An 18828-nucleotide genomic window follows, 5' to 3' on the forward strand; every position below is an offset into this window, starting at 1 on the left:
GTCATCACACCTCACCAGTTCTTTCAGAGATGATTCCTCCTTTTCATTCCCATTATCTCCAGTCCAGGCCTCTATTTTGCCCCTCCCAGGCCACTGAGCATTGGCATTGCTAGACTCTCTAACCTCATTTATTCTATTCCCTCCTGCACCTGGCTCCAAATCGATCCTCTCAAAACATCACTTTAAGCCAATTACATTCATGCTTCCAATTCTTGGTGATTCTCAAATACCTATAGAATAATTGTAATACCTTAGACTACAATTAAGACAATATAAACTGAGCCCACCATACTTTTTTTTTTTTTTTTTTTGAGAATGTGTCTCACTGTGTCGCTCAGGCTGGAGTGCAGTGGTGTGATCTCAGCTCACTGCAAGCTCCGCCTCCCGAGGTTCATGCCATTCTTCCACCTCAGCCTCCTTAGTAACTGGGACTACAGGCGAGCGCCACCATGTCTGGTTAATTTTTTTTTTTTTTTTAGTAGAGACAGGGTTTCACCATGTTAGTCAGGATGATCTCTATCCCCTCACCTCGTGATCCACCCGCCTTGGCCTCCCAAAGTGCTGGGATTACAAGCGTAAGCCACTGCGCCCAGCCCAAGCCCACCATACCTTTGGAACCATCTCTCTCACATGAATCCCTCTACTCTTAGCAAAATAATTTTCCCCTTGTTCTTGAATGTAGCTTGTGATTTCATGCCTCACTGTTTTTATTTATTCTTTTCTTCCTTCTTAGAACATCCTCCCTTTTGGGCCAACGAATAGGAAGGAGTGTAGTATAGTGATTAAGAGCCCCAGCTTAGATGTCTGACATGCCTCGTTTACCTCCTGGCTCCATAACTTGGCAGGCATGTAATCTTGGGCAACTTCAATGCCAATTCCGTGTGCTGAACAAGGACATTCTTACCATAGTAAGAGAAAAATCCACGTACAGTGATAAAAGTATTGATTCAGGGGGCTTTAATTGCTTTTTAGTTCATTATGTTTTACTACAATAAGTGAATGAGAACTCAAAACAAAATTAGAATTTTTCTTCTCTCTGTTGTCCTAGTACATTTTCTGTTTTCTACTAAGGAACATCAGACTTCTCAGGAACCTCATCCAGGATTTGACAACCTTCAACCTACTCTCAAGGCTAATTCTTTTATTATGACATTCTTATTCTGCACAAAGCTACTGTTATTTCTCTCTCTCTCTCTCTCTCGTCACCTGAGAACAATGACCCAGCTTTCAGATTAGCCAAAGCAGGACACGAGTGACTTGGGTGTGGGAGAGCTCTGCACTGGTGAGGTCAGGAACATCAGCCTTAGGAATGCAGTGAAAGACGGGGAAGTCAAAGAGCAATTACCTAGGCCAGAAAATTGTCAACAAGTCAGGAAAGGGGAGCTTGGAACATTGTTTGTTGTTTTATTTCCAAACATAGAAATATAAGACAGGCAAAAGCTAAACTGGTCTCCCCAGCAAAGAGGACACCAGCCTGGCTCCTCCCTCCTCAGCCCTTCTCAGTTCTTCTAGATCTCTTTCTTGTCAAACGCTGAAGGAACTTTTCAAATTGTTTCAATCTATAATGCATGGAAACAAGTTTACATCAAAGTCTACTTCTCTTCATGTCTCAGTGCTGGGAGTGTCGTGATCAGAGAACATGTGTCGCCTTCTAACGCCATTCTTCCACTCATCCGCCCTCCCATCTGCTCACCTCCTATCCTTCTTCTTTTCCCTCCCTCTTAACCGTTTTCTCTGTGTTTGAGAAAAAAATTAAAAAGCTCCCCAGCACCTTCAAATATTTTTCTCTGTCTTAGCTCAGTGATTCTCCTGGCCCCTGCAGAATCTGATTTAGTTAGCCTGGGTCTAGCCCTGGCATGGATGTTCTGTTGTTTTGGTTTTGTTTGTTTAACATCCCTAGGTGTTTCCAGGGTGTACTCAGTCTAAAGAACCACTGCCTTAACTGGAACCTAGATTATCTCCTGGCAAACATGCTTCCTGCGCCCCTCTCTGGAGATTCCACATCCTCCCAGAGTACTGCCAGACAAGATGGGACAGTCAATCTCAGGCCCCACATTGCGTCTTCCAGACTGTGGGTCTCCCATCCGTATGCACAAAGGAAAATGTTTCCTGAAAGTACTTTATTTGCATGCCCCACACACCCTCTCCCCACCACCAAACTTATCTGCCCGAATAACACCTGTGTCCTTCAAAATGCAAGTAAAACAGTAACTCCCCCTCTTAGAGGACTGCCCTGACGGGCTAAGTGATCTAGGAACCGCCGTCTCTCGCTCTCTCCTCGCTTACACCCTATGGATGCCTGGCATAGACTTTATCTCTCTGTTTATAATAATCAGTTATTTCCATGTCTGCCTACCTCAATAAATTGTGAGTTCTTTAAGAGTGGGAATTATATCCTCTTCATCTCTGTATCTGCACAGTGTAACTCATGCAGTGCCTGGCACATGGTTGACATCAGATAAATACTTGTGAAAAAGAGCAAGCAGGAGAGAAGAGATGAAGAAGGGAATGTGAGAAGGAGAGAAGTAAGAAAGAAAAGAAGAAATATCTTGCCTGTAATCCCAGCACTTTCGGCAGCTGAGGCAGGTGGATCACTTGAGGTCAGGAGTTCAAGACCAGCCTGGCCAACATGGTGAAACCCCGTCTCTACTAAAAACACAAAAATTAGCCGGGCATGGTGGCAGATGCCTGTAATCCCAGCTACTCGGGAGGCTGAGGCAGGAGAATTGCTTGAACCTGGGAGGCAGAGGTTGCAGTGAGCCAAGATTGCACCACTGCACTCCAGCCTGGGCGACAGAGCAAGACTCCATCTCAAATAAAAAAAAAAGAAGAGAAGAAAGAAAGAAGAAGAAGAAGAAGAAGAAGAAGAAGAAGAAGAAGAAGAAGAAGAAGAAGAAGAAGAAGAGGAAGAGGAAGAGGAAGAGGAAGAGGAAGAGGAAGAGGAAGAGGAAGAAGAAGAAGAAGAAGAAGAAAAGAAGAAGAAGAAGAAGAAGAAGAAGAAGAAGAAGAAGAAGAAGAAGAAGAAGAAGAAGAAGAAGAAGAAGAAGAAGAAGAAATACCTCGCCTCTACTATCATCCTCCTACCTTCCAAAGGTAAAATGTTTTACTAAACATATTTTTGGAACTATAATGTAGAGACACAGCACAGAAAGTAAAAATCCAAAACAACTCTATTTTTTAGAAGAAAAATAAGCAAGTGACAAGAAACCCATATATATAGAAAGTATTTTTTAAAATATATTTCTGGTCACCTACTAAGGACAGTATTTTTCATCTCTGACTACTTTACCATCAGTGACCCAGATCTGCTATGACAATCCCATTCTGTTGATGGTGGCCATGGTGGGCAAAATAAATCCCCCCCCTCAAAGACATCCATGTCTCAAACCCTGGAACCTATGAATATGTTCCATTGCATGGCAAAAGGGACTTTGCAGATGTGATTAAACTAAAGACCTTAAGATAGGGAGATTATCCTGGATTATCAGGGTGGGCCCAATGTAATCACAAGTGTCCTTCTAAGTAAAAGAGGGAGGCAGGAGAGTCAGGGTCAGGATGATGCAGTGTGTGAAAGACTCCACCTGCCACTGCTGGCTTGGAAGATGGAGGAAAAGCTAAAGAACACAAGTGGCCTCTAGAAGCTGGAAAAGGCAAGAAAGCAGACTCTCCCCTGGAGCCTCCAGAAAGGAAAGCAACCCTGACCACATCTTGATTTTAGCCCAGTGAGAGGCCAGAATTGTAAGACAGTAGATCTGTGTTGTTTCAAGCTGCTATATTTGTGGTGATTTGTTAAAGCAATAGAAAACGAATACTGTGGCTATAAAAATGTTCCTAGAGTACACTCATACCTGTCAGTGCATGCTTCTGCTTTGAGTTAATGTCACCTCTGCCACAGTTATATTATTGTGAGATAATCATGGGTAGTCTTGTTGATGACCTTGAATCATTACAAGATCCTGAGTCATCAATGAAAGAATAAGCCACTATAACTCCAATCCTTTACCTACTCAATCACGGAAAGGAGGATACAATACAGTCCATGTCCTATATAGACATAATATGATGGAGCACAAAACAAGAGCCTGGAAAAGTGCACGAAGCAGTTCTTGACTTTGGACTCCAGCCTGCCTTTTGAATAGCTTGGAGGCCCAGGACCTCTGGTATACTAGTCATCAGTCCTTTCGATCTATTGTGTCTCCTGCTGAAGGACACGAGGCTTCATTCTAAAGCTAGGATCTTGGGATAGAGGCAGAGGGGAAGGGGAGAAAAGACAGAGGTTCTTACACTGTCCATTTTCAGGGTGTGATAGATGCAAAGTAAACAGACTCGCTGCACTGCCTGGAATAATCATACTGTGGGCATCTCCTGCAGGCCATTATGCAAAAAGGTGTTTATCCTTTGTCCCAGTCTGTCTGGAGGAGGAGGAAGTGAGAAGGAAAAAAAAAATGAAAAAAAAAACAGCCTATCAGTGGTGAATTCATACATATTTTAGAATAATTGATTGAATTTTAGAAGGAAATTTGAGTTAACCCTAAGTTAGCCATGACTTTTATAGAACCAGTATTCCTCATTTTCTGGACTTTCTGGTCATTCAGTTCTTAGCATACAGCTTATTGTTTGGGCTTTAAAAACGCTTTCTTTTAGCTACTGTAATATTTTGCATCCTTCCTTCTCCTCACTCAAGCACAGAACCAATTGAGAGAGTCAAAGGAGCCAGAAAGATGGAGATGAAAACATCAGCTTTATTACTGGCAAGCTATTTGGAGAACAGTCTTTAGGTGTGGAGCAACAATAAGCTTCTAATATAGCACCAAATCATTAAGCAGAAGGACCTACTCAGTCACGAGCAGCTGGCAAATAGTGACCCTTTCCCAGTGACAGAGCTCCCCACAGTCATATCCCGGGGAGAATCCTGAAGGGGCTGAGACCCGTGTGGCTGTCCGGTCTTCACCTCCCCATCAGTAAGTCATTTGTTCCAGGGAGGAGTAAGTGATGCAGGAAGAGAGACCAGGATCATTAGGCTTGTGGAAGCTGTTTAACATGGATATGTTGAAGAAGAGGGAATCAACGTTCTCCACCTGATAGTTACTTCTAAATGGTAGCAAATAAAGCTATGCTATAATTAAGCTAACTAAGTAATTATATATAGAGAAATTTGAAAGCAAAATTAGCAAGAGCTGACTAAAGATCCATCACTCCCAAGCATCCCTGGAAGCAGCAGCCTCCCTCTTAGTGTAATGAACACAGTCTGAGGTGTGTTACTTACAATATGGTATGGCTATTTACAGACAACATCTGTTGTCTTTAGAATTCAGAGCTTGTTCAAAGTATCCCTATAGTAACATTATTCTTACCTCATTTCAGATTTACTTTCTTGAGTGGGAGAGAAAGGGGAGAAATTACAGGTAACATTCCAGAAATTACACATAAAACAGTCTACCTCGTCTGTGAAGAAGCTCCTAGTGAAGGACATTTAGTGACAGCATTAAGAGTTGTAGCAATTGTGAATAACTGAAATGCTCATACACTGTTTTTTGGTTTTTTTCTGAAACAAGGTCTCACTGTATCACCCAGACTGGAGTGCAGTGGCACAATCATAGCTCACCACAGCCTTGACTTCCCAGGCTCAGGTGATGCTCCCCTCTCAGCCTTTCAAGTAGCTGGGACTACAGGTGTGCACCACCACTTTCCACTAATTTTCATATATTTTGTAGAGATGTGGTTTTGCTATGGTGCCCAGGCTGGCCTTGAAATCCTGGGCTCAAGCAATCCACCCCCCTTAGCCTCTCGAGGTGCTCAGATTACAGGTGTGAACCATGGTACCAAGCCTATTTTTTTTTTTTTTTTTTTTGAGACGGAGTCTCGCTCTGTCGCCCAGGCTGGAGTGCAGTGGTGCGATCTCGGCTCACTGCAAGCTTCGCCTCCCGGGTTCACACCATTCTCTTGCCTTAGCCTCTCCGAGTAGCTGGGACTACAGGTGCCCGCCACCATGCCCGGCTAATTTTTTGTATTTTTAGTAGAGACGGGGTTTCACCATGGTCTCGATCTCCTGACCTCGTGATCCGTCCGCCTCGGCCTCCCAAAGTCCGGCCCCAAGCCTATTATTTTTATAGTTACTTGTATGTCTTTTTCTTTTACTTAAGGATAAATTTGATTAAGAGAGCAAATGAAATATGTTTTAAAAGCACATGTTCAAGAGTGACCCTACAAACATCTTTTGGTTAATGACAGAACTACAATATCAAGTAGATGATCAGTAGCTGCACCATTAGAAAGATGGCGGAGCAAGAGCAAAGGAAAATCCCTTTGGTTCCAGAAAATCTGAAAAACAGGGAGGCCTATCAAGCCCTCAAAGCCACCCAGGCAAAGCAGGCACTTTTGGCAAAGAAGGAGCAGAAGAAAGGAAAAGGGCTCAGGTTTAAGCGACTGGAATCATTCCTACATGATTCCTGGTGGCAGAATCGTGACAAGCTATGTCTCAGATGACTAGAAGTGAAACCTCATGCCTTGGAATTGCCATATAAACATTCCTTGGCCTTTGTTGTATGCATCGAAAGGATTGATGGCATGAGTTTACTGGTGCAGAGAACCATTGCAAGACTTTGCCTGAAGAAAATTTTTAGTGGTGTCTTTGTAAAAGTCACCCCCCAGAATCTAAAAATGCTGCGTATAGTGGAACCTTATGTGACCTGGGGATTTCCAAATCTGAAGTCTGTTCGAGAACTCATTTTGAAACATGGACAAGCCAAGGTCAAGAATAAGACCATTCCTCTGACAGACAACACAGTGATTCAGGAGCGCCTGGGGAAGTTTGACGTCATTTGCTTGGAAGACCTCGTTCATGAAATTGCCTTTCCAGGGAAGCATTTCCAGGAGATCTCGTGGTTCTTGCACCCTTTCCACCTCTCAGTGGCCCGTCATGCTACCAAAAATAGAGCGGGCTTCCTCAAGGAGATGGGCACACCTGGCTATCGCGGTGAATGCATCAATCAGCTCATCTGCCAGCTGAACCAGACCCAGGTGCCAAACTGTGGTAAATTTTTATCAATGAAGAGGAAGCATGTGTTTTGTTGTTTTGGGAATTTTTATCAAGTATCTTCGGAGAAGATTATTTCCTGCTTTATCTTCAAAAACTGGAAAGGAAGGGTCAAAGAAAAGACATTAGCTGGCCGGGCGTGGTGGCTCATGTTTGTAATCCCAACACTTTGGAAGGCTGAGGCAGGTGGATCACCTGAGGTTGGGAGTTCAAGACCAGCCTGACCAACATGGAGAAATGCCGTCTCTACTAAAAATACAAAAATTAGCTGGGCATGGTGGCATGTGCCTGTAATCCCAGCTACTCAGGAGGCTGAGGCTGAGGCTGGAGAATCACTTGAACCTAGGAGGCAGAAGTTGCAGTGAGCCGAGATCACACCATTGCACTCCAGCCTGGGCAACCAGCGAAACTCCATCTCAAAAAAAGAAAAGAAAAGACAGTAGCTTATGTTCATGGCAAGGACCTCTCACTCATCACAGTCCAGTTCCAAGGAAAAATTCTAGCATTTTCTACATTGGGTGCTGCGTCATCTGAAATCAGCACATTCCATGGTGGAAGGAGTCCTGCTTTGTTGCATCTATCCTAGGGTTTAATGTTGGTAAATGAGTCACTCTAGCATTTGTACAAGGCTCCCTAAAACTCCTGCAGCAGTCGACCAAGTCCAAGGACATAATTGAATCTGGAGAGTCCTGGGGCTTTGTTTTGAAAAAGACTTGAAATACGCATAGGAAGAAAGGCATAAAAATAAATGTTCACTTGTCTCTGCAAAAAAACAAAACAAAACAAAAAAAAAAAGAACTACAATATCAAGTAAAGGCAGGCCATGCAATGAAATCTGTGAAATTTGCAAGAATGATATGTGACTATAAAAGGTTAAAAAATACAGTCCACATGTCACAATTTTAACAAAAAATAGGGGAGTTTTTGTTTTATTCTTCGGTTGTACATACTCACTCCTGAGGAGTGTGAGTCTAGACAATAACTTAAGCATTTTTAAACTAATGGTCACAATTCTTAAACCAGATTAGCCATACTTTTTTTTATAAAATAATCATTTTGAGACTTTAGTGGCTTATTTAATTATTCATTTGCTCAAAAAATGAATTTATGAATGCTTTTATGAACACAGTGGCCCTGAGAAAAGGCCTATGGCAACTTTCCTTCCCTTTCACTAACCCTCCCAGTTTGATGGGATTTTGCAATTCTGAGGATATTGTATATTATGCTTGCAAATTGCTAAGAAACAAAGTTGAAAGAATGAGCACTCCTCTTTTCTGCCCTGAAATCAGCCTCAATCCTCCTTCTTAGGAAAGCTTTAAGTTGGTCAAGAACAAGATTTGCCCTTAACAACAAATCAGTGCTATTGCTAGGTGATTGTGACATAGGTAAAACAACCTCCAATCAGAGAGAAGTCTCTGAAGTCTGACTGTGACATGTCTCTATAAAGATGAGCACTCCCGGTGGGGAGATTCCAAGATGGCTAAATGGGAACAGCTTCAGTTTGCAGCTCCCAGCATGAGCAACACAGAAGATGGGTGTTTTCTGCATTTCCAACTGAGGTACCGGGTTCATCTCACTGGGGCTTGTCAGATAGTGGGTGCAGCACATGGGGCAGAGTGGGGCATCGCCACACCCAGGAAGTGCAAGGGGTCCCAGAATTCCCTTTCCTATCAAAGGGAAGCCGTGACCAACGGTACCTGGAAAATCAGAACACTCCCACCCTAATACTGCGCTTTTCCAACAGCCTTAGCAAATGGCACACCATGAGATTATATCCTGTGCCTGGCTCGGAGGGTCCTACACCCACGGAGCCTCGCTCACTGCTAGCACAGCAGTCTGAGATCAAACTGCAAGGTGGCACCAAGGCTGGGGGAGGGGCATCCACCATTGCTGAGGCTTGAGTAGGTAAACAAAGTGGCCTGGAAGCTCGAACTGGGTGGAGCCCACAACAGCTCAAGGAGGCCTGCCTGCCTCTGTAGACTCCCCCTCTGTGAGCAGGGCATAGCTGAACAAAAGGCAGCAGAAACTTCTGCAGACTTAAACATCCCTGTCTGACAGCTTTGAAGAGAGTAGTGGTTCTCCCAGTACAGAGTTTGAGATCTGAGAATGGACAGACTGCCTCCTCAAGTGGGCCCCTGACCCCCAAGTAGCCTAACTGGGAGACACCTCCCAGTAGGGGGCGACTGACACCTCATACAGCCGGGTGCCCCTCTGAGATGAAGCTTCCAGAGGAAGGATCAGGCAGCAACATCTGCTGTTCTGCAATATTTGCTGTTCTGCAGCCTCCACTGGTGATACCCAGGCAAACAGGGTCTGGAGTGGACCTCCAGCAAACTCCAACAGACCTGCAGTTGAGGATCCTGACTGTTAGAAGGAAAACTAGCAAACAGAAAGGACATCCACACCAAAACCCCATCTGTACATCACCATCATCAAAGACAAAAGGTAGATAAAACCACAAAGATGGGGAGAAACCAGAGCAGAAAAGCTGAAAATTCTAAAAATCAGAGTGCCTCTTCTCCTCCAAAGGAATGCAGCTCCTCGCCAGCAACAGAACAAAGTTGGACAGAGAATGACTTTGACAAGGTGAGAGAAGGCTTCAGACGATCGGCAATAATAAACTTCTCCGAGCTAAAGGAGCATGTTCTAACCCATCACAAAGAAGCTAAAAACCTTGAAAAAAGATTAGAAGAATGGCTAACTACAATACACAGTGTAGAGAAGTCCTTAAATGACCTGATGGAGCTGAAAACCATGGCACGAGAACTATGTGACGAATGCACAAACTTCAGTAGCTGATTTGATCAACTGGAAGAAAGGACATCAGTGATTGAAGATCAAATGAATGAAATGAAGTGAGAAGAGAAGTTTAGAGAAAAAAGAATAAAAAGAAATGAACAAAGCCTCCAAGAATTATGGGACTATGTGAAAAGACCAAATCTACGTCTGACTGGTGTACCTGAAAGTGACAGGGAGAACAGAACCAAGTTGGAAAACACTCTTCAGGATATTATCCAGGAGAACTTCCCTAACCTAGCGAGGCAGGCCAACATTCAAATTCAGGAAATACAGAGAATGCCACAAAGATACTCCCTGAGAAGAGCAACTCCAAGACACATAATTGTCAGATTCACCAAAGTTGAAATGAATGAAAAAAATGTTAAGGGCAGCCAGAGAGAAAGGTCGGGCTACCCACAAAGGGAAGCCCAACAGACTAACAGTGGATCTCTCGGCAGTAACTCTACAAGTCAGAAGAGAGTGGGAGCCAATATTCAACATTCTTAAAGAAAAGAATTTTCAACCCAATATTTCATATCCAGCCAAACTAATCTTCATAAGTGAAGGAGAAATAAAATCCTTTACAGACAAACAAATGCTGAGGGATTTTGTCACCACCAGGCCTGCCTTACAAGAGCTCCTGAAGGAAGCACTAAACATGGAAAGGAACAACCAGTACCAGCCACTGCAAAAACATGCCAAATTGTAAAGACCATCGAGGCTAGGAAGAAACTGCATCAACTATCGAGCAAAATAACCAGCTAACATCATAATGACAGGATCAAATTCACACATAACAATATTAACCTTAAATGTAAATGCACTAAATACTCCAATTAAAAGACACAGACTGGCAAATTGGATAAAGAGTCAAGACCCATCAGTGTGCTGTATTCAGGAGACCCATCTCACGTGCAGAGACACACATAGGCTCAAAATAAAGGGATGGAGGAATATCTGCCAAGCAAATGGAAAACAAAAAAAGCAGGGGTTGCAATCCTGTCTCTGATAAAATAGACTTTAAACCAACAAAGATCAAAAGAGACAAAGAAAGAAGGCCATTACATAATGGTAAAGATATCAATTCAACAAGAAGAGCTAACTGTCCTAAATATACATGCACCCAATACAGGAGCACTCAGATTCATAAAGCAAGTCCTTGGACACCTACAAAGAGACTTAGACCCCCACACAATAATAATGGGAGACTTTAACACTCCACTGTCAACATTAGACAGATTAACGAGACAAAAAGTTAACAAGGATATCCAGGAATTGAATTCAGCTCTGCACCAAGCAGACCTAATAGACATCTGCAGAACTCTCGACCCCAAATCAACAGAATATACATTCTTCTCAGCACCACATCACAGTTATTCCAAAATTGACAACATAGTTGGAAGTAAAGCACTCCTCAGCAAATGTAAAAGAACAGAAATTATAACAAACTGTCTCTCAGACCACAGTGCAATCAAACTAGAACTCACGATTAAGAAACTCACTCAAAACCACCCAACTAAATGGAAACTGAACAACCTGCTCCTGAATGACTACTGGGTACATAAAGAAATGAGGCAGAAATAAAGATGTTCTTTGAAACCAATGAGAACAAAGACACAACATACCAGAATCTCTGGGACACATTCAAAGCAGTGTGTAGCGGGAAATTTATAACACTAAATGCCCACAAGAGAAAGCAGGAAAGATCTAAAATTGACACCCTAACATCACCATGAAAAGGACTAGAGAAGCAAGAGCAAACACATACAAAAGCTATCAGAAGGCAAGAAATAACTAAGATCAGAGCAGAACTGAAGGAGATAGAGACACAAAAAACCCTTCAAAAAATCAATGAATCCAGGACCTGGTTTTTTGAAAAGATCAACAAAATTGATAGACCACTAGCAAGACTAATAAAGAAGAAAAGATAAGAGAATCAAATAGGTGCAATAAAAATGATAAAGGGGATATCACCACCCATCCCACAGAAATACAAACTACCATCAGAGAATACTATAAACACCTCTATGCAAATAAACTAGAAAATCTAGAAGAAACGGATAAATTCCTCAACACATACACCCTCCAAAGACTAAACCAGGAAGAAGTTGAATCCCTGAGTAGACCAATAACAGGTTTTGAAATTGAGGCAATAATTAATAGCCTAACAATCAAAAAAAGTCCAGGACCAGATGGATTCACAGCCAAATTCTACCAGGGGTACAAAGAGGAGCTGGTACCATTCATTCTGAAACTATTCCAATCAATAGAGAAAGAGGGAATCCTCCCTAATTCATTTTATGAGGCCAACATCATCCTGATACCAAAGCCTGGCAGAGACACAACAAAAAAAGAGAATTTTAGACCAATATCCCTGACGAACATTGATGCAAAAATCCTCAATAAAATACTGGAAAACTGAATCCAGCAGCACAACAAAAAGCTTATCCAACACAATCAAGTTGGCTGCATACCTGGGGTGCAAGGCTCGTTCAACATATACAAATCAATAAATGTAATCCAGCATATAAACAGAACCAAAGACAAAAACCACATGATTATCTGAACAGATGCAGAAAAAAACCTTTGACAAAATTCAACAGCCCTTCATGCTAAAAGCTCTCAATAAATTAGGTATTGATGGGACATATCTCAAAATAATAAGAACTATTTATGACAAACCCACAGCCAATATCATACTGAATGGGCAAAAACTGGAAGTATTCCCTTTGAAAACTGGCACAAGACAGGGATGCCCTCTCTCACCACTCCTACTCAACATAGTGTTGGAAGTTCTGGCCAGGGCAATCAGGCAGGAGAAAGAAATAAAGGGTATTCAATTAGGAAAAGAAGAAGTCAAATTGTCCCTGTTTGCAGATGACATGATTGTATATCTAGAAAATCCCATTATCTCAGCCCAAAATCTCCTTAAGCTGATAAGCAACTTCAGCAAAGTCTCAGGATACAAAGTCAATGTACAAAAATCACAAGCTTTTTTTTTTTTTTTTTTTTTTTGAGATGGAGTCTCGCTGTCGCCCAGGCTAGAGTGCAGTGGTGCAATCTCGGCTCACTGCAGGCTCCACCCCCTGGGGTTCACGCCATTCTCCTGCCTCAGCCTCCCGAGTAGCTGGGACTACAGGCACCCACCACCTCGCCCGGCTAATTTTTTTTTTTTGTATTTTTAGTAGAGACGGGGTTTCACCGTGTTAACCAGGATGGTCTCGATCTCCTGACCTCGTGATCCACCTGCCTCAGCCTCCCAAAGTGCTGGGATTATAGGCGTGAGCCACCGTGCCTGGCCAAAAATCACAAGCATTCTTATACACCAATAACAGACAAACAGAGAGCCAAATCATGAGTGAACTCCCATTCACAATTCCTTCAAAGAGAATAAAATACCTAGGAATCCAACTTACAAGGGATGTGAAGGACCTCTTCAAGGAGAACTACAAACCACTGCTCAACGAAATAAAAGAAGACACAAACAAATGGAATAACATTCCATGCTCATGTATAGGAAGAATCAATATCATGAAAATGGCCATACTACCCAAGGTAATTTATAGATTCAATGCTATCCCCATCAAGCTACCGATGACTTTCTTCACAGAATTGGAAAAAACTACTTTAAAGTTCATATGGAACCAGAAAAAAGCCCACATTGCCAAGACAATCCTAAGCCAAAAGAACAAAGCTGGAGGCATCATGCTACCTGACTTCAAACTATAATGCAAGGCTACAGTAACCAAAACAGCATGGTACTGGTACCAAAACAGAGATATAGACCAATGAAACAGAATAGAGCCCTCAGAAATAATACCACAGATCTACAACCATCTGATCTCTACAACCATCTGACAAAAACAAGAAATGGGGAAAGGATTCCCTATTTAATAAATGGTGCTGGGAAAACTGGCTAGCCATATGTAGAAAGCTGAAACTGGATCCCTTCCTTACACCTTATACAAAAATTAATTCAAGATGGATTAAAGACTTAATTAAACTCAAGAGCTTCTGCACAGCAAAAGAAACTACCATCAGAGTGAACAGACAACCTACAGAATGGGAGAAAATTTTCGCAACCTTCTCATCAGACAAAGGGCTAATATCCAGAATCTACAATGAACTCAAACAAATTTACAAGAAAAAAACAAACAACCCCATCAAAAAGTGGGTGAAGGACATGAACAGACACTTCTCAAAAGAAGACGTTTATGCAGCCAAAAAAATATGAAAAAATGCTCATCATCACCGGCCATCAGAGAAATGCAAATCAAAACCACAGTGAGATACCATCTCACACCAGTTAGAATGGCCATCATTCAAAAGTCAGGAAACAACAGGTGCTGGAGAGGATGTGGAGAAATAGGAACACTTTTACACTGTTGGTGGGACTGTAAACTAGTTCAACCATTGTGGAAGTCAGTGTGGCGATTCCTCAGGGATCTAGAACTAGAAATACCATTTGACCCAGCCATCCCATTACTGGGTATATACCCAAAGGACTATAAATCATGCTGCTATAAAGACACATGCACACGTATGTTTATTGCGGCACTATTCACAATAGCAAAGAGTTGGAACCAACCCAAATGTCCAACAACGATAGACTGGATTAAGAAAATGTGGCACATATACACCATGGAATACTATGCAGCCATAAAAAATGATGAGTTCGTGTCCTTTGTAGGGACATGGATGAAACTGGAAAACATCATTCTCAGTAAACTATCGCAAGGACAAAAAACCAAACACCGCATGTTCTCACTCATAGGTGGGAACTGAACAATGAGAACTCATGGACACAGGAAAGGGAACATCACACTCCGGGGACTGTTGTGGGGTGGGGGGAGGGGGGAGGGACAGCATTAGGAGACATACCTAATGCTAAATGATGAGTTAATGGGTGCAGCAAAACAACATGGCACATGGATACATATGTAACAAACCTGCACATTGTGCACATGTACTCTAAAACCTAAAGTATAATAATAATAAATAAATAAATAAATAAATAAATAAGAAAATGGGACTTTAAAAAATAAAAATAAATAAAAAAGAAAATAAATAAAAAGGTGATTTATGGCCAGGCGTGATGGCTCACACCTGTAATCCCAACACTTTGGGAGGCCGAGGCGGGCGGATCACCTGAGGTCAGGAGTTTCAGAGCAGCATGGCCAACATGGGGAAACCCCGTCTCTACTAAAAATACAAAAATTAGCCAGGCATGGTGGCACAGGCCTGTAATCCCAGCTTCTTGGGAGGCTGGGGCAGGAGAATCGCTTGAACCCAGGAGACAGAGGTGGCAGTGAGCTGAAATCATGCCACTGCACTCCAGCCTGGGTGAGACAGTGACACTCTGTCAAAAAAAAAAAAAAAAAAAGGGTGACTTACACTCACATACTCTGGCTTCAGAGCCCGCAACACAGTGCAATACTGCATCTCATATGGAAGGAATCATGTAGAAGATGCTGTGAAACATGGGAGAAACATCCAACCCCCACCAGAAAGCCATTTTAGAGGGGATGATGCCTGACCTAGGTCTTGAAGGATGAGTAGAAAATTCATGTAAGGCAGAAGGAACAATAACTGCTAATGCATAGGGCAATAAACAGCATAAACTTAAGTTAATTGCAGTTTAAGTGGCTACAAATAAGCACAGAAGGGAGGTTGGTGAAAATGAGATTAGAGAGGTAGGCAAATATCTGTCAGCTAACTTATCCCTTGAATTTGATCCCAGTACTTATGAGAAGATTTATAGAAGGACTTTAAGAAGGAGAAATGTGATTTCATTTATATTTAGATTATTCTCACAGTAGTAACATGGAGGATGAATTAAAGCAAGGTGAGTCCAGTATGCATACTATTGGAATTATCCAGGAAAGTCTTGATGAGGGCCTGAACCAAGCCAGTGGCAGTGGAGATGAGGAGAAAGAGATAAATTTGAAAGGAATTTTGGAGGCAGAATCCACAGGAGATAAGTGCAATGTGTGCAATAACAGAGAAACCGCCAATTAGGGATTCCCAGAGCTCTGGCCCAAGAGACTGGATGGATCCAAGACATTAAGCACAGTTTACTTAGCACTTCCATGTAAAATATCTAGACGGTATGCAAGGAAGTTGTAAATGGTGCCACATAAGAAGTATTACAAGAGTGTTCAAAGTACACAGAATCTGGCAAAAGTCAAATGACCTTGGGCAGGTGACTAGCACTTGCTTAAAGCTTAGCTAGAAGAGGACAGCTTGAATTTTTAATACTCCAGATCATTTTTTAATCACAGCTCTGTGCTATGCCACACATCATGTGTAACAGATTTTTCTCACCTCTGACAGCTGATTATTTCAGAAGACATTTGGCAGTATGGGGAATAACTAGCAGACTATGTAAATATATGGGAAGAAAATAGCAACCTATAAATATAAGTCAGGTTGGAAGGTTATTCAGCTGCATCCAAAACAAAGATTCTAGAAAATAATTTGGGTTATTTGCAAAAGGAGAGAGTGACCACTGATTGATTCTAGCCTGAGTTTGGAAACAACAGAGACATTCCTAGCAGGAAAGAAAGCACATGTTGCTTTGAAATTGGTCTTTAACTGTTTATTATTGAGGATGACGATTCTTCCAAAAAACCTCCTTTAAAACTAAAGAGCTTTTGATTGCTCAGCAAATGAGAAAACTATTAGATGGAAAATCATCAAGGATATAGAATATTTGAAAAATATAATTAACCAACAGTACCCAATTCACATATAAAACATTCCACCCAACAAAAACAGAATACACTTTTTTCCAGTGCCCATGGAATATTCATTCACCAAGGTAGACCATCTCCGGGGCCATAAAACCTCAACAAATGTTTTAAAATTAAAATCATACGTTTTTCTAACGATAACAGAAACAACCTAGGAATCAGTAATAAGATAAAATTTTCTTAAAATACTTAGAAATTAAACACTTTTAAATGACCTATGGGTCAAAGATGGAGTTCAAACAAAAAGTTTTAAACACATAGAATTTCAATGCAATTAAAATTACAACATATCAAAATATGTGGGATGCAGTTAAAGCAATGCTGAGAAACTTACAGCACTTACATTTCTAATGCTTACATTAGAAAGGAGGAAAGATCTCAAATTAATAAACTAAGTTCCCACCTCAAGAAATTAGAAAAACAAGATCAAAGCAAACCCAAACCCAGCAGAAAAAAGGAAGTAATAAGAGCAGAAATCAATGAAATAAAAAATAGGAAAATGATAGAGAAAGTCAATGAAATAAGAGGGTGGTTTAAAAAATCAATAAAATTGATAATCCTCTAGCAATACTGGTAAAAAATAAAAAAAGAGAAGACAAAAATTATCAATAGCAGGAATGAAATAAGATATCACTACAGATCCTGCAGCCAGTAAAAGGATGATAAGGAAATACTACATGTATTAGTCCATTTTCACAGTGCTATAAAGAACTGCCTGAGACTGGGTAATTTATAAAGGAAAGAGGTTTAATTGACTCACAGTTCAACATGGCTGGGGAGGCCTCAGGAAACTTACAGTTTTGGTGGAACGGGAAGGGGAAGAAAGGCACCTTCTTCACAAGGCATCAGGAAGGAGAAGTGCCAAGAGAAGGGGGAAGAGCCCCTGATAAAAACCATCAGATCTCATGAGAACTCACTCACTATCACAATAACATCATGGAGGAAACCACCCCCATGATTCAATTACTTCTACCTGGTCTCTCCCTTGACACATGGGAATTACGAGGATTATGGGGATTACAATTCAAGATGTGGTTTGAGTGGGGACACAAAGCCTAACCATATTACTACATAACAACCTCACAGTCATGTAGTCAACAACTTTGAAGAAATAGACCAATCAATTCCTTAAAAATAACAAACTACCAATACTCTGCCTAGATTACATTGACAACCAAATTACCCCTATAGCCATTAAATCAAATTTATAATTTAAAACCTTCTGCATAAGAAATCTTGGACTCCCAATTTCTGGTCCAACATATAAGAAACTTTGACCTGGTCACTCTGCCCTAATCACAAGTAAAAAGCTGAATAACCTGAAAAATCAACAGCTCTTCTTAGATCCATAAGAGAAGTGAGCTTGTAGGGCAAACTTCTGCCCCCCAAACTGGGAAGACAGGTAAATACAGAGAATCATAATTTATCAAAGCAGGAGCTCATGAGCAGAAACCTATGTGGAACTGGTGACAGGGTGAGAGAACCTGAACTGTAATTCACAAATTGCTGGAGGCTCAGTGTGGACAAGTCTGGAAGATAAAAACTCCAGGGATACCCAGTCAAGGGAGATGGGGAAGATGGCACATTTTTGTGAGAGTAAATATGAGAGAAACATCCCTTAATGATTCCAGTAAAAGGAAAGAAAATGAGTAATTCTGAATGCTCCAGAACATTCTGTTCTTCTTACCAAAGCCTGCCCTTGGAAGAAACAAATCACAGCCTAATCTGCTGGGGTTTTATCAGAGCCTAGCTAACCTGGGGGAAAGGAAATATCCAACCAGCTGGTTCAAGCCTTCTTAGTAACACAAGAAAAATGCCCAACTCAAGCATCCTCTAGCCATCCTGTCCCACCTAAAGGGGAAAAACTGAGAACCAAACCCTAAGTTTACAGTCCAGAGGCATGGGCTCACTAAAAGACTGAGACCTAACCATATGGCTATGGAAGGCTTCCTCTCACCCCACACCTTACTACCACATTACTAAAGGCTTATTTACGAAGTTCTCTTTACCCAGTACATCATGTCAGGCTATCAAAAAAAAATTACATAGAAAGAAAAAAAACTATTGCTATTTACAGATGACTGATAAAGACTACAAATCTGTGACTAGCATCTTTTTTTTTTTTTTTTTTTTTGAGACAGGATCTCACTCTATCTCACTATGTCGCCCAGACTGGAGTGCCATGTTGCGATCTTGGCTCACCACAACCTCCGCCTCCCAGGCTCAAGCAATTCTCTTGTCTCAGCCTCCAGAGTAGCTGAG

General features: G+C 41.6%; 1 pseudogene; it reads left to right on the forward strand.

Moving 5' to 3' along the window:
- The first annotated feature begins 6249 nt into the window (after nt 1-6249).
- Nucleotides 6250-15832, forward strand: LOC116462729 (ribosomal protein uL30-like; annotated as a pseudogene).
- Nucleotides 15833-18828: the final 2996 nt, after the last annotated feature.

Source organism: Hylobates moloch, unplaced genomic scaffold (assembly GCF_009828535.3).
Source record: "Hylobates moloch isolate HMO894 unplaced genomic scaffold, HMol_V3 SCAFFOLD_23, whole genome shotgun sequence".
NCBI lineage: Eukaryota > Metazoa > Chordata > Mammalia > Primates > Hylobatidae > Hylobates > Hylobates moloch.